The 13,434-nt window shown below is 39.0% G+C and overlaps 1 long non-coding RNA gene across 1 annotated transcript; it reads right to left on the reverse strand.

Moving 5' to 3' along the window:
- Window positions 1-6,297: 6,297 nt before the first annotated feature.
- Window positions 6,298-8,561, reverse strand: LOC129241747 (uncharacterized). Its single transcript, XR_008582157.1, has 4 exons — window positions 8,512-8,561; window positions 7,232-7,374; window positions 6,666-7,164; window positions 6,298-6,572 (listed from the first exon to the last, which is right to left on the reverse strand). It is a non-coding gene; the product is annotated as an uncharacterized LOC129241747 (long non-coding RNA).
- Between the last annotated feature and the right edge of the window lie 4,873 nt (window positions 8,562-13,434).

Genomic DNA, 13,434 nt, shown 5'->3' on the forward strand with positions numbered 1-13,434 from the left:
TTTGACCGAAAATGAGCATTTTTACCGAAAAATCATCTTTTCTGATGAAGCTCATTTTCACATCGGTGGCTACGTCAATAAGCAAAATTGTCGGATTTGGGGCTCAGAAAATCCACACGTTACTGTAGAGAAGCAAATGCATCCACAACGAGTCACTGTTTGGTGCGGTTTTTGATCTGGCGGCATCATCGGGCTATTTTTTTTTTCGAAAATGATCGAGGAGCCGCGGTTACAGTAAATGGCGAGCGTTACCGTGACATGCTCAACGAGGTTTTGTTTCCAAAAATTGAAGAGGATGACATGGGCGACATTTGGTTTCAACAGGACGGTGCAACTTGTCATACTGCTAAAGTTACACTCGAACTTTTGGCTACCGTTTTTGAAAACCGAATAATCAGCCGAAATTCCGATACCAATTGGCCGCCTCGGAGCTGTGGGTTAAGCCCGTTGGGTTATTTTTTGTGGAGAGCCGTTAAGGACAAATGCTATGCGAACCATCCAGAGACGATTGATGCTTTAAAACACGAAATCGAAGTTGCCATTCATGAAATTGGAGCCCAAACAATCGAAAATGTGCTTAAAAATTGGGTTGATCGAATGGCCTACTGTAAAGCCAGTCATGGCAGTCATTTGAACGATATTATTTTTTATTCATAAATGACAATGTTCAATCTTCAAAATAAAAAAAAAGTTTGAAAAAATATTGATTAGTTTATAGCCGATTCAAAAAGCAAATTTTACATGGCCCACCCTATATATATATATATATTTGATGAGCTTGAGAAGCGTTTTTCTTCAATTGATAACAGAAAATCAACGATATCCGCAAATCGTAGTTTGAAGGCACGAAATTCGACATTTTTAAGAGCGACAGAGGGAAAAAACAAGACATTTGGAAGGTTTAAAAATACTCCTACCGACATCTATGGACTAAATGCTGAAAGTCTCATTTTATAGGTATATACCGTAAATATCCTCCAATGAAAATCGTACGCCCACACCCCTGTTTCCACGCTCGTTACCCCCACTGGTTGTGCTGGTGTTGCGACTACACTTGGAGGCGTCTGTGTTGTTCAATTTAATTGCATGTTAAGTAACAAGTTTCCTATAAATTTGTACGTAGATATGCATGTGTGCGTGCGTGTGTAAGAACGCACATGTGTGATGTTTTCAATTCATTAGGCATTTCACTTGTCGGAGCTGATACGCGTTAATGCCGTACAAAGCTTTGCGGTTGCATGCAAAACATCTTTTGCGATTTAATTCAATTTCGTTATTTATCATTAGAGGCGAGATTGGGGGCCGACTTTGATTAAACATGAAAATATGAGTGGAAATTCTTAAGAGAATTACTTTCAGTTTTAATGTGCACTTAAAATTTAATCCAAATGGGAGGAAGTAAAAATCGAAAGTTTTTTTTTTTACTTAAAGGAGCCCAAGTCCTGGACTATTTTGTTTAAAGCATAGATTTCAAAAACAAATCGCTTCTTTCACGAAGGATGTAAGCTTGCAAACGCAACCCTTGAGGAGTGGCAAAACTGTTTACTTCAATGTGTCACACAAGAGTTGGACTTGAAAGAGATGTTGCTATACGAATAGTATGCCTCATGATACATATATATATTACATAAATGGGGTACAGGCTACTTTACTAGAGTTATATTCAACCAAGGCATGGAAAAATTCGAAGTTGGATCTTGTAATGAAAATTGCTGAGCCCTCAAATGGATGTAAAAAGGCTTCTTCGAAATTATTGGGTTGCGGAATAAGTTCATAGCGGTTTTATATTTTCTTTTATTTTAAAACAATTTGTTTTCCATTCAACAAAGGGTAAGTATTCATTCTATAGAATTCTTTCTGCTCTATAAAATTATGTTAATTGTATTTATGAGTTATTCAATATTTTACTAGTTTTGCGGCTTAGCAAGGGAATACCCAAGAGGCAAAAATTAACATTTTCAACACCTGCTCTTCTTTGCTATCCATCGAGGTCAATAATTTGCCGAAGCAGCCCGGGACATTTGCGATGTGTTTCGAGAAGGTGTCATCGGCGAGTCTACAGCACAGAAATGGTTTGCAAAGTTCAAAAATGGCGACATTGAGGTCGATGACGGAAAGCCTTCTGAATTCGATGAAGAACGTCTCAAATCACTTTTGAAGGAGAACGGTCGCCAAACCAGTCGTGAATTGGCGGAAAAAATGAACTGCGATCATAAAATGATTCTCAATCACCTTCATTTAATGGAATTTTCCGAAAAATGGGGTGCCTGATGCACTCACGAGCTCAACGGAAAAAACAAAGAAAGTGGCCTTCAAATTGCTTCTCAGCATCTCGCTCGCCATCGAGCAACACGCTGTCATAAGCAGCGCTTTTTGTAACGAATCGTCACGGGAGATGAGAAATGGTGGCTATATATCAATATGGAGCAAAGAAAGGAGGGGTGGATCCAAGTGATACGCGAAAGCCGAGAGTCAAGCCACATCTTCATCCAAAGAAGATCATGAAATATGTTTGGGGGGACTGGGAGATCATGGTGCGCTGAGAAATGCTCAAACAGAATGCCACGGTCAACAAAGAGCTATACTTTGCCCAGCTACACGTCAATGAGGCTATTCGACTGAAAATACCATCGAAGGAGTATGGCCTTCCCGACAACGCCAGGCCCCAAGTTGCACAAGTCGTCAAAGCCGCACTTCAAGAGCTCGAATGGGAGGTCCTTCAGCATCCGCCGTATTGTCTGGAACTTGTACCGACTGATTACCATATTTTCCGCTCCCTGTCAAACCATATGAAGGCCGTTACCTTCGATGAAAAAGAGATCCATAAAAACTGGCTCAACAACTTCTTTAACACCAGACCAGGCGATCTTTGGCCGAATTGAATCAAAAAAATGGTTGAGAGATGAGAAGAGGTTGTAAACAACAACGGCGAATATGTAATTAATTGACTTATTGATATAATTATACAGTAGATTCTGTTTTCATGCGGTAGATCCGTTCCGCAAGAAACAGCATAAAAAAAGCTACCAGTTCTATAGTAAAACTATAGATACGTTTCAGAAGTGCTAAGAACCGCATGAATCTGAAATGATTAAATAAAATCGCACAAACAAAATATTGTATTTTTGAAAATTATATCTTTATTTAAGAAACGTCAGAATCGAAAAATAAATTTACGTCAGAAATAGAATCAGACAATACCCACATGTTACGCATTCGTTTAGAATTTGGCGTAAAATCACTTTCGGCACTTGAGGAAATGTACACGTCTGATCTAGATGGTTATGCAGGCGGTTCCATACTTGTAGGGTTAGCATTTCTGATGTAATCTGTGATGTGTTTTTGCTTATCTTGTTTATATGTACAATGCCCGATAGGTCGACATGCATTTTTTAATTTAAAAAAAATCGCATAAAAAAAGCCGCATAAAAACTGAACCTACTGTATTTTTTGCTTAAATAAAAGCCTTCGGTAAAAATGCTATGAACTTATTCCCAAGCCTAAAAAATTCGGCTGCTCGGCTGGACCTTGTAACTCGTGCATGTATACCGTAATAAAAAAATATTTTTATTAAGTTCGCAAGCTCTAAAAAAATACCCGGTAGTAGAGCCCATAAAAATTGATATTGTTTTTTTTCAAATCTGTGTTCTATGCGTAAGTTCAATATTGTCAGCATAGTCTACATCCTACTTAACCACCCATTGGGAATCCAGAATATAAACACAAGTTCGAGTTAGATGTGGCATCATAAGAAAGCCTAAAGCATTGTTGTACTACTCGAATATCAAAGAATTTTCAAATGCCTACACAAACTTCTAGCCTTTGTATGTCGAAGGAGGTTGGATCGACCTATTTGCAACCACTTAAAGTGTGACATTTGACTTCACTTACATGCAATGGCACTTTAAAATAACTGTTCAAATGTGAGGAACCTCATTTCGCTTGGAAACTGGGTCTTATTGTCGAAGCTCATGCTTGCGAAAACCTGTTTTCTACCGTTATGTAATACTCAAATGGCATATTCAAATATGTGCAAATCGAGTCGAAAATCAGTTCACTCATTAAAGCGTAACATTTCGCATGAGGTAAAAGCCTTTGCCCAAATCCGAACAATTACTTTTTACATTTCCACATTTCCACATTTCTTTCGTTTCATTTGACATGTCACAAAATAAAATCCTTTCAAAATCAAGCATCACTTGTGCGCGTGTTCCCATTTCCCTTTGAAGCGGAAAGAAATTAAAAATTAAATATGCGTACGATGTATTACCAACAGCATTTTTATATTTCTGCTTTCAAGCGCCAGGCCATAAGTACTTGCTACTCCTATTTGCCATGCATTCTCCCCCTCCAGCGCTCGCTCGGCCAAACAAAGGCGCTCTAAAAGTGCTGCAGCACTTAACCGCAATGAAAAAAATTGCAAACCGTTGAACAGGTGTATGAGCTGGCTGGCAACTGAAATCTTGGCGAGATTTGTGTGCTTTATGTGCTTTGTTTGCGTGTATGCGTAGTGTGTGTGTATGTGTGTGTACTTTTTGTGCGCATTGGTAACACTCAGCATTGGTACAAACACAAACGGCAGTGCATTAGTGGCGCAAGTGCCTGCACAAGTACCTGTGTACCTGCACTTGCTACTTGCCACACGTCCTTAGTGTAATTTTTTTTTTTTGGGTTGTTATAAACGGAAGCGTTTCCACTTTTTCCTTTTTTCGTTGCAATTTCTTCCTTCTTTCAACTGCTGCATTTACATTTTTTCGTTACTTTTTTTACACTCGTATTTCCTTTGCTAACCGCCCCTACACCCACCGTTAAGTGCCGAGTCACAGTTGTTACTTTTAAATGCCACGGCGCACGTTACTAAGTAGTAGCCATATTTAAAGAGCGTGGGTGAGCGGGGGAGAGAGGGTTAAATATGTTGCCAAGTGCGGTTTGTCATAGCACCATTTCATATCATTTTAATTTTGGTGCGCTATTTTTTCGCACACTTACCTCAACGTTTATTTACTTTGCTTCGCGTTTTTTAAATGGGCTTCCAAACTCAACCTCAACTCGCCAGAATTTTACTTAACTCATCACATTGTTTGTTCACTTGAACGCTTCTGCTGTAAGTTGGTGGAAAATAGGTAAAATAGAGCGTACAACTGGACATGTGAAACATTTGGGACACACCCGCCATACAAGTGTGAGGGGCAAGTAAGATGAAGGTGGAGTTTTCACAGTTCCAATTTAAAAGTTTAACGAAGCTGAGCTATGGAAAATAGTGGCCGGCGACTAAAATGGAGGAAGGAAATAGAGAAGAGCATATCTGCATTCGCAGTGAATAACTGAAAAACTTTTATCTGGAATATAAAAAAATATTAGGTTATGACCTTGTCAGGCCTAGCCGCAGACTGTGCAGTTGTTTTGTTTTCATAAACTTCATTGGAGAAAAAGTATCAATTCACACTGGTACACGAACCTAATTCTGCTTTATGGGTGTATAATTGGAACATACCCGCGGTTTAGGCATTTTATTATTATTATTTTTTTTTTTTTTTGTAGTAATCTGCAGTACAAATTATCTAACAGACTTGACAAAAATGTATGTAAAGCAAAACAATCCAAATTTGGCAACTAAAGTAGTTGCTCAGATAGAGGTACTTTTCCAGTAGGGTGGTTTTGACAGATCACGCGACTACTGTCAAACTAAATACATAATTTTGTTCAGTGTTTATTGGCATTTCATCATGGAAAGACCTACGCCTCAACAACGTTTACAAATTCTTCAATTTTATTGCGAAAATCGACATATTTGGGCTGAAGAGCAACCCAAAGCCATTCAAGAATAGCCATTATATCCACAGATAGCCAACGTTTGGTGCGACCTATGGGCTGGAGGAATTATTGGCCCATATTTCTTCAAAGACGAGGCTGGCGCCAATGTAACAGTGAATGGCGAACGCTTTCGCGCAATGATACACGACTTTTTGATGCCGGAAATTGAAGGCCCTGAACTCCACAATATTTGGTTTCAACAACACGGCGCTACTTGCTATACAGCCCGTGAAACAACGGATTTACTGCGTCGCCGTTTCGGTGAGCAGTTTATCTCCCGCCTAGGACCGATTGGCCACCAAGATCGTGTAATATCACAATTTGAACTTTTACTTGTAAGGGTGTGTAAAGTCTTCTAAGTCCAGTTTCGATTAAGGCATTGGAAGCCAATGTTATTAAAGTTATTCGCGAGTTGCGGCCAAGATTTTTAAGGTATTCTCTTTAAAAAATAAAGGTCATGGTCATAAAGTTTCATTCCTTTATTTCAATTCAAAATCCACTACCTCTAAATCGATCACCCTATACAAAGCGTAACAGAGTTGAAGGATCTTGGAGGTTTATTCCATACGAAATTTTCCTTCAGTATTTACGTTAATTTTATTCTTTCAACAGAGAAGAACAGTCTTTCAGTTTTGTTTATTTTCAGTGTTACCAATGGCATCATCGACTGTCCAGTTCTACTTGAGCAGATAAGCCTTAATTTCCCACAAGAAGCCTTCTATTTTTACCCAGCCAGCTTGATTTCACTGTATTAAGATCTATTTTTTTTTTTTCAATTAAATTTAGTTAATTAATACTGAATTTATTTTGATTTCTTATAAAGGCTGATTAATTTAGAGGTATCGGCTCACCTTTTAGTTGAATATTAGAAATGGTGAGGGATGTGTTAGAAATATACTGACGCATCGATCAATGATCAATGATCAATGAAAACGTTTCTTACTATTCAAATCCAGACACGGCTTCATGCACCATCGCTGAGGATTGCTCAAGTCGAGTTGAGTCCTTAGCAGATAAGATAAGCGCCTTAATATGTCCCCGCAAATGAAGAAACCTACACTTTTATGCTGCTTAGCAACTGGTTCTTATAGAAAATTTTTGATAACAAAAGTCCACTCGGAGCTCTCAAATTGCCTGCCAAGGTTCGATCGCTATTAGAACAAACTTTTTCTTTTGATATTTCAAGTCCATAACGCACAACGAACTCTGAATCAATCCAATGACAACCAGGCTTATAGTCAAGCACTTTCCTATTACCTTCAAATAAAAGTCTCATACTCTGGCCCCCCAATACAGCGCCCACTTCAGAAACCAGGTTTCGTACTAATCTTAAAGAGTTCAGAAGAAGAGCTGTAAGGAAAGTAAATGAATGAGTACCAGAAATGTCTAGTGAACAGAAGTGTATGTATGTATGTACCTTAATCAATTTCCATTGATCGTTTTCTTTATCGCCCATTACAGATATCAAGGAAGTAACTTGTCATCTCGGATTTCAAACATTCAAAGATTTAGTAGACGGTCATTAAAATTATAGTACACACTTTAGTGCCACTGCAACAACTGTAAAGAAAGAAAAACCTTACAAACTTTTTGACTACATTTTTAGCCGATGATCTAGCTGTCAGAGCCACTTCACGCGGAATCGCTGTAAATAGATATTTAATGTCTGCCATTATAAAGAAACCAGCCAAATCTAGCAACTTTTTATGTTTTATTTTTATGACTAGTCCCTCCTACCAGCCAGGTTGCCTCGCAGCCACACAAGCAACTCAACCATATCAAACTAGGGAAGCAGCACAAAAAAGTGACAAAACCGCTGCAAAAGTTTTGGGTAAGGATAAAGCGGGAGGGAGTGAGGAATAGGAAGAGGAAGAAAGGAAGTAATAGACTGGTGTATTGCGAGGATTAGGTTGATGAAGTTTTGTAACGCTGACAAGTTAGCGCTGTAGAGTTTGCGGCAACTTAGATATAAATAATTTGACTTATGAGACATCAAACAGGAAACACCAGCCAACTAAAAGAGCCACATATATCAAAAGCAATAACAACAAAACGCATCACAGCGCGTAACATCAAAAGCATTTAAGCCGCATGAAATTTTTATGCAATTCAGCGTTAAATTTGAAAGCTAATGCGAGGGAGTTGAAGCCGCAAGCGCTTGCGAAGGATATGTTGCTCGAAAAGCTTAACTGCAGATAATGAAAATGCAAAGAACGAGTACACAAGTCACCTCTAAGCCAAGGCTATGCTCGTAAATTTTCGGTGATATTAGAGAAAAACGTTAAAAAACGAAAAGCGCGAAATGAGTTGCGAGACTTGCCAAACCGCCAAACCGTCACTTGCCGCCTGCGTTGTTGCTGCTGCTGTGCTCTGATTAATTTGACGCGATTGTATTTTACGAGATGAAAATCCTTTTCAATGTACGCCAAAATCTAATTTACTCAATAAGCTGTGCGATGCTTGTAATTTTATGGTTTATAAAATATTGAAACTTCTAGTAAATCTGTGTGCGTATTTGCTTGCTCACTGATGGCACAATTTGTCGTAATAACTTTGAGGTTTTGCGTAAACGTAATAAATTAGGAGAGCAACACATTTGGTTAAGCTGCCAAGCTGCGGCGCTTTATTAATAAAATCAAAAGAAGGTGAATGCCAGAAATGCAAAATTACATATATTTTGAATATTTGAATATTTACCAAAAATTATTACTTAACTTATTCGAGTTTGTGAAATTATTTCAATATGCTTTCAAATTTTATTCTAACTAAAATGGAAAAAGTGACATAAGAATTCGGCCATCTTAGCCGAATGAGTTGGTGCGTGACTACTGTTCGCAATCCGGAGTACATTGGTTCGAATCTCCGTGAAACACCAAAATGAAAAAAAGTTTGTTCTAACAGCTGTCGGCCCTCGGCAGGCAATGGCAAACCTCCGAGTGTATTTCTGCCATGAAAAAGCTCCCCAAAGCAAATATCTGCCATTCGGAGTCGACTTAAAACTGTAGGTAGGTTCCGTTTATGGAAAAATATCAAGACGCTCGCCACAAATAGGAGGAAGATCTCGGCTAAACACCCAAAAAGGGTGTAAGCGCCAAATTGTGGAGATTTACTTTGGAAAAAACAAATTTTCACGAAGCTCATAAAGCAAAGTGTGCAAGAAGGCCCACAAATGTCGATTTGTCGTCGTTCTCAATTGTTGATTTTTCTCCTGCGACTACGTGGAAAATTTTACGTAAGGATATGTCTATGAAATACAACTCGGCAAGAATTGAAGCCAAATGACCATCGTTTCCATCGCATTTATGATTATTATTCAGATTTATTAGAAAAAGTAGTCAACAATTGGGTTGATCGAATGAACCAAATAACTCGTAGCCGCAGCGGGCATATGCCGGATATCATATTTAAAAAATAAGTGCCATGCAATTATCTACATTCCAACAATATATCTGTTTTGTATTATCATTTTAAGTTTTCAAGTTCTTAAAAAATACCCTTTATTTATTCTTGGTAAGCCCACGATATATCTTCTACTCAAATATGAACGAGACGGTATCAATAAAACGGTCCGCGGATGACATATGACAAAAATAATTTTTTTGTTTTTTGGTAGGACTGTAAATGGGACTGGTTAATGGGGCGAAAGTTGTGGTGTAAGCTACTAACCACAGCAAAAACTGCTCAAGTATATTTAGTATCTTCTGCTCAAATACGAACGAGACGGTATCAATAAAACGGTCCGCGGATGACATATGACAAAAATACATTTTTTGTTTTTTGGTAGGACTGTTATAAGCTTACATGGCAAATTTCAGCGTGATATGTCTCATAGTTTGTTTTCTGTGCTCGACTTATTCGAAAAAATCCGCGGCTGGTAATCTTTAGAATTAAAAAATAAAATCAGTGTGGCATAGATCTTCATTGCAAACTTATCTGTAAACGTGGATTGGTAGTAGATTAATGAAAATTATTTTATTATTAGACCGGGTCTCCTTTTAACTTGACTCACTTCATCCCACTTTTTTCATATGCCTTGATGCTCTCAAAATAATATGATTTCTCGTGACTCATAAAAAAGGTTGGTTTTTTTTCGATGACGTTTTCATGCGACACAAAACTATTATCGCCAAACCATTATTTTGAAACTTCGAAATGGAAAACAATCGCAGAGGATTAAATCTAAAGGATACTTTAGATGAGCGAGTTATTCGTATCCTAGCTCAAGTAATTCTGCCAATGCGGCTGCGGAATCGCCAAATGCATACGTTTGTACTTCAAGCCGACGACGAATGGATCCAACAGTCCAAAAAATATGAGCTGGTACTAATTCTTTTCATAATCTTAATTTTTATACAGTAAGAAAAACTGTCGCCATATCTTTATTGACCAACAGACCCGTCTTGGCTTTCATCGACTTCGATTCACCAGTAGAATTTCATTGCCTTTCGACTGTTTCTTGGACTTTAGTGTGTTGCGATGAATCCGAAACTCTTTCAGATTGCTGATCATTGATCTTTAGTATTTGAAAGTCCCTAGCATGGTGAAAAAGAAATCAGAAGGTGTGGCCAATATCAAACCGTTAAGCGGCTCTCAGTGAATTTAAAAGAATCATCTGATTGGTTGACGTAACCCCGGTCCAGCAATTTTTTCACGAAAAAACTGCGATTCTATTGGTGATATACAAAAAAAATCAACACAATGTCCCTTCATTGCCGTCTGAACAATGACTGAATGGACGAGTGTGTGAAATATGTGAAATATATGAGAAATATGTGAAATGATGGTGCAGATTTCGGTTGCCATGTTACATGGCCGCCGAACTTCCCTCACAATTTTCTTTTTCACCATAGTACAATTCCTCTGCCAAATACCCAGTGACGTGGCAGTCGAAGTTACTCTTCCCCTTCTTAATTGGCGCGATAACCGCTTACGCGATTTTGGCCGAGTTTAACAAAGCGCGCCAGTCGTTCCTTTCTCGTGCTAACCAGCGCCAGTTGGACACTCCAAGTGAAGTCAAGTCCTTCTCCACCTGATCTTTCCAACGCAAAGGAGGCCTTCCTCTTCCTCTGCTACCACCAGCTGGTATCGCATCGAATACTTTCAGAGCCAGAGTGTTTGTATCCATTCGGACGACATGACCCAGCCAACGTAGTTACTCTTACAATTTTGTTTTTCACCGTAACTGAAGGTCAAACCTGGTAATCTATCATTTTTTGCCTCTAGTACCTTCAAGTTCTCGCACCTTCATCCACGAATCGTCGAAATTTAAATCTTGGGTTTCAGCGGCAACCAGAGTTTCTATGACATCGTGAAGAGCCCCTATAATACTTTTGAAGGTTTTTTTTTATTTAAGTGTTGTGCCTTTCGCACAAAAAACGGAGCTCTTTTTCCCACTTTCATAAAAATGCTCGAAGGGGTCTCTTTTAAATGCCTATTAAAATAAAACTTTTTGGCAGATCAGTTAGAGAATTAGAGTGCTTGAAGGACGCTTCTTAACAACCAAAATACTGGATTTGGGTTTGGCATGCCATTTGCTCTAATTTTAAGAGGCTTCAGACTGGTTCAGTAGTATCTTATCTATGCACGTAAAGGTGAAAAGGGCAACTTTATTAAACTACAAAACCTCACTCCGTCCACAGAGGAAAATGCAGCAAACACACAGGGCAAATGTTTTAATGCTGGAGAGAGGTTTGGGCAGACATACTCGTATACATACACACATAACATATATACCCACTCGTCAGACTGCTTCTTTCAACCAAACTATTGCCAAAACCTTATCGAGCCCACAAATGAGTCGATTTTGCGGCGACATCATTGGGAAAGAGTATAGGTTAGCTGGTAAACACACATTGATAGTAAAAGGCAGCAACTCAGATGGAAGGCAGCCGGTAGGCCTCCATGATACGCGCACATAAGTCAAACAATCTAAGTAAACTAGAAAACATAAGGCCATGCAGAGTGTAATGAAGCAGCTGAAAATAGTCAACTAGGCGTGCAAGACTGCTTATTTATGCTTCGACACGCGCGGAAAATTAATTTCGCAACCTTGAAAGGACATAACTACGATGCCGAGGTGGAAAAGCTAGGCAATAAAAGGCGAGCAGCAGGTAAGAAACGGGGAAAAGTACAACACGCAGAAGTGGTTGGTGCAGTAGTCCAACTTTGATTGTACAAGCGCTTAAGCTTGATGGGCGTATCTGGCGAGACAGGTTGGATTTCTAGGGAATCGCGGCCTCGCTTATATTTGATTTATTCATTAGCATCTGTATTGCTTCGCACAAAGTGTTGCTCACTTGAAAAGTAAGAGTGAGTATTTGTTGGTGCAGAAAACATATCTACGCGGTCCCATTGCAAACTCCCCACAGTAGTGTTGAATCGAGTGTAGCATTTTCTGCGCATGTAGCTGTACGCAAATACACGTGACAAGCAAACACAGCAGGCACACAGATCTGCAACAAGCAGTATTATGCCACTAATATACTTAATATCCTTGGTGGCGCTTATATGCGTTGTTGTGGAAAAAATTTATATAATTTGTCGAGTTGATGTCACGTGGACTTGCGGTAAGCTTATTATATTTCCATTTCCCGTTCAACTGTGCGCCAGAATTCATATTCACTGCCTACAACTATACGCGATGAATTTGTGTCTGACGTGTTTGCCCTGGATATCCTTATAGCGCACACATGCACATGGCTGAGTGTGTTGGTAGGTGCATGTATCGAGAAATCTCGCCATGTCTACATTGGTTTTTGCATTGGTTGTCTGCATAAATGGTTGCACAATTATGTTTCGGGTGAAATGCTAATTGTGTAATATCATCTACCGACTACCGTACACGAGGATGCCATCGTTTTCGACGTTAGCTGTTGAACTGTAAATACCTTATTTCAGCTTACGTAAATTATTGCAATTTTACTCTTTCATATGTCTGCCTTAAAACATTATTCTTTAAAGTTTTTAAAAATAATTTTATTGGTTTAATTGTTTAAATTTTTTATATTTTTATTTTGTTAATAGGACTATGAATAAGTTCGTGCGGTTTTTTTCGAAATTTGAAACTTTATTGACGTAAAATGGTTACAAATTTAATATTCAAAGTATTGTCCATCGCTTGCTACTACTTTTTCCCATCTTTCTGGCAATTCACGGATTCCCTTTGTGAAAAATTCGGTCGGTTTTGCCGCAATCCACGAATCGATCCATTTTTTGACTTCATCGTAATTACGGAAGTGCTGGTCAGCCAGGCCATGTTGCATCGATCGGAAGAGATAGTAATCGGATGGCGCAAGGTCTGGACTATACGGCGGGTGGGGTAGGACATCCCATTTGAGCGTTTCTAAGTATGTTTTGACCACTTGTGCAACATGTGGCCGAGCATTGTCATGTTGCAAAATAACTTTGTCGTGTCTATCGGCGTATTGCGGCCGTTTTTCTCGCAGTGCTCGGCTCAAACGCATCAATTGTCGTCGGTAGACATCCCCCGTAATCGTTTCATTCGGTTTCAGTAGCTCATAATACACAACACCCAGCTGGTCCCACCAGATACACAGCATAACCTTCAGGCCATGAATATTCTGCGCCGACGTCGATGTTGAAGCATGGCCAGGGTATCCA

This window comes from Anastrepha obliqua, chromosome 3 (assembly GCF_027943255.1).
Source record: "Anastrepha obliqua isolate idAnaObli1 chromosome 3, idAnaObli1_1.0, whole genome shotgun sequence".
Lineage (NCBI taxonomy): Eukaryota > Metazoa > Arthropoda > Insecta > Diptera > Tephritidae > Anastrepha > Anastrepha obliqua.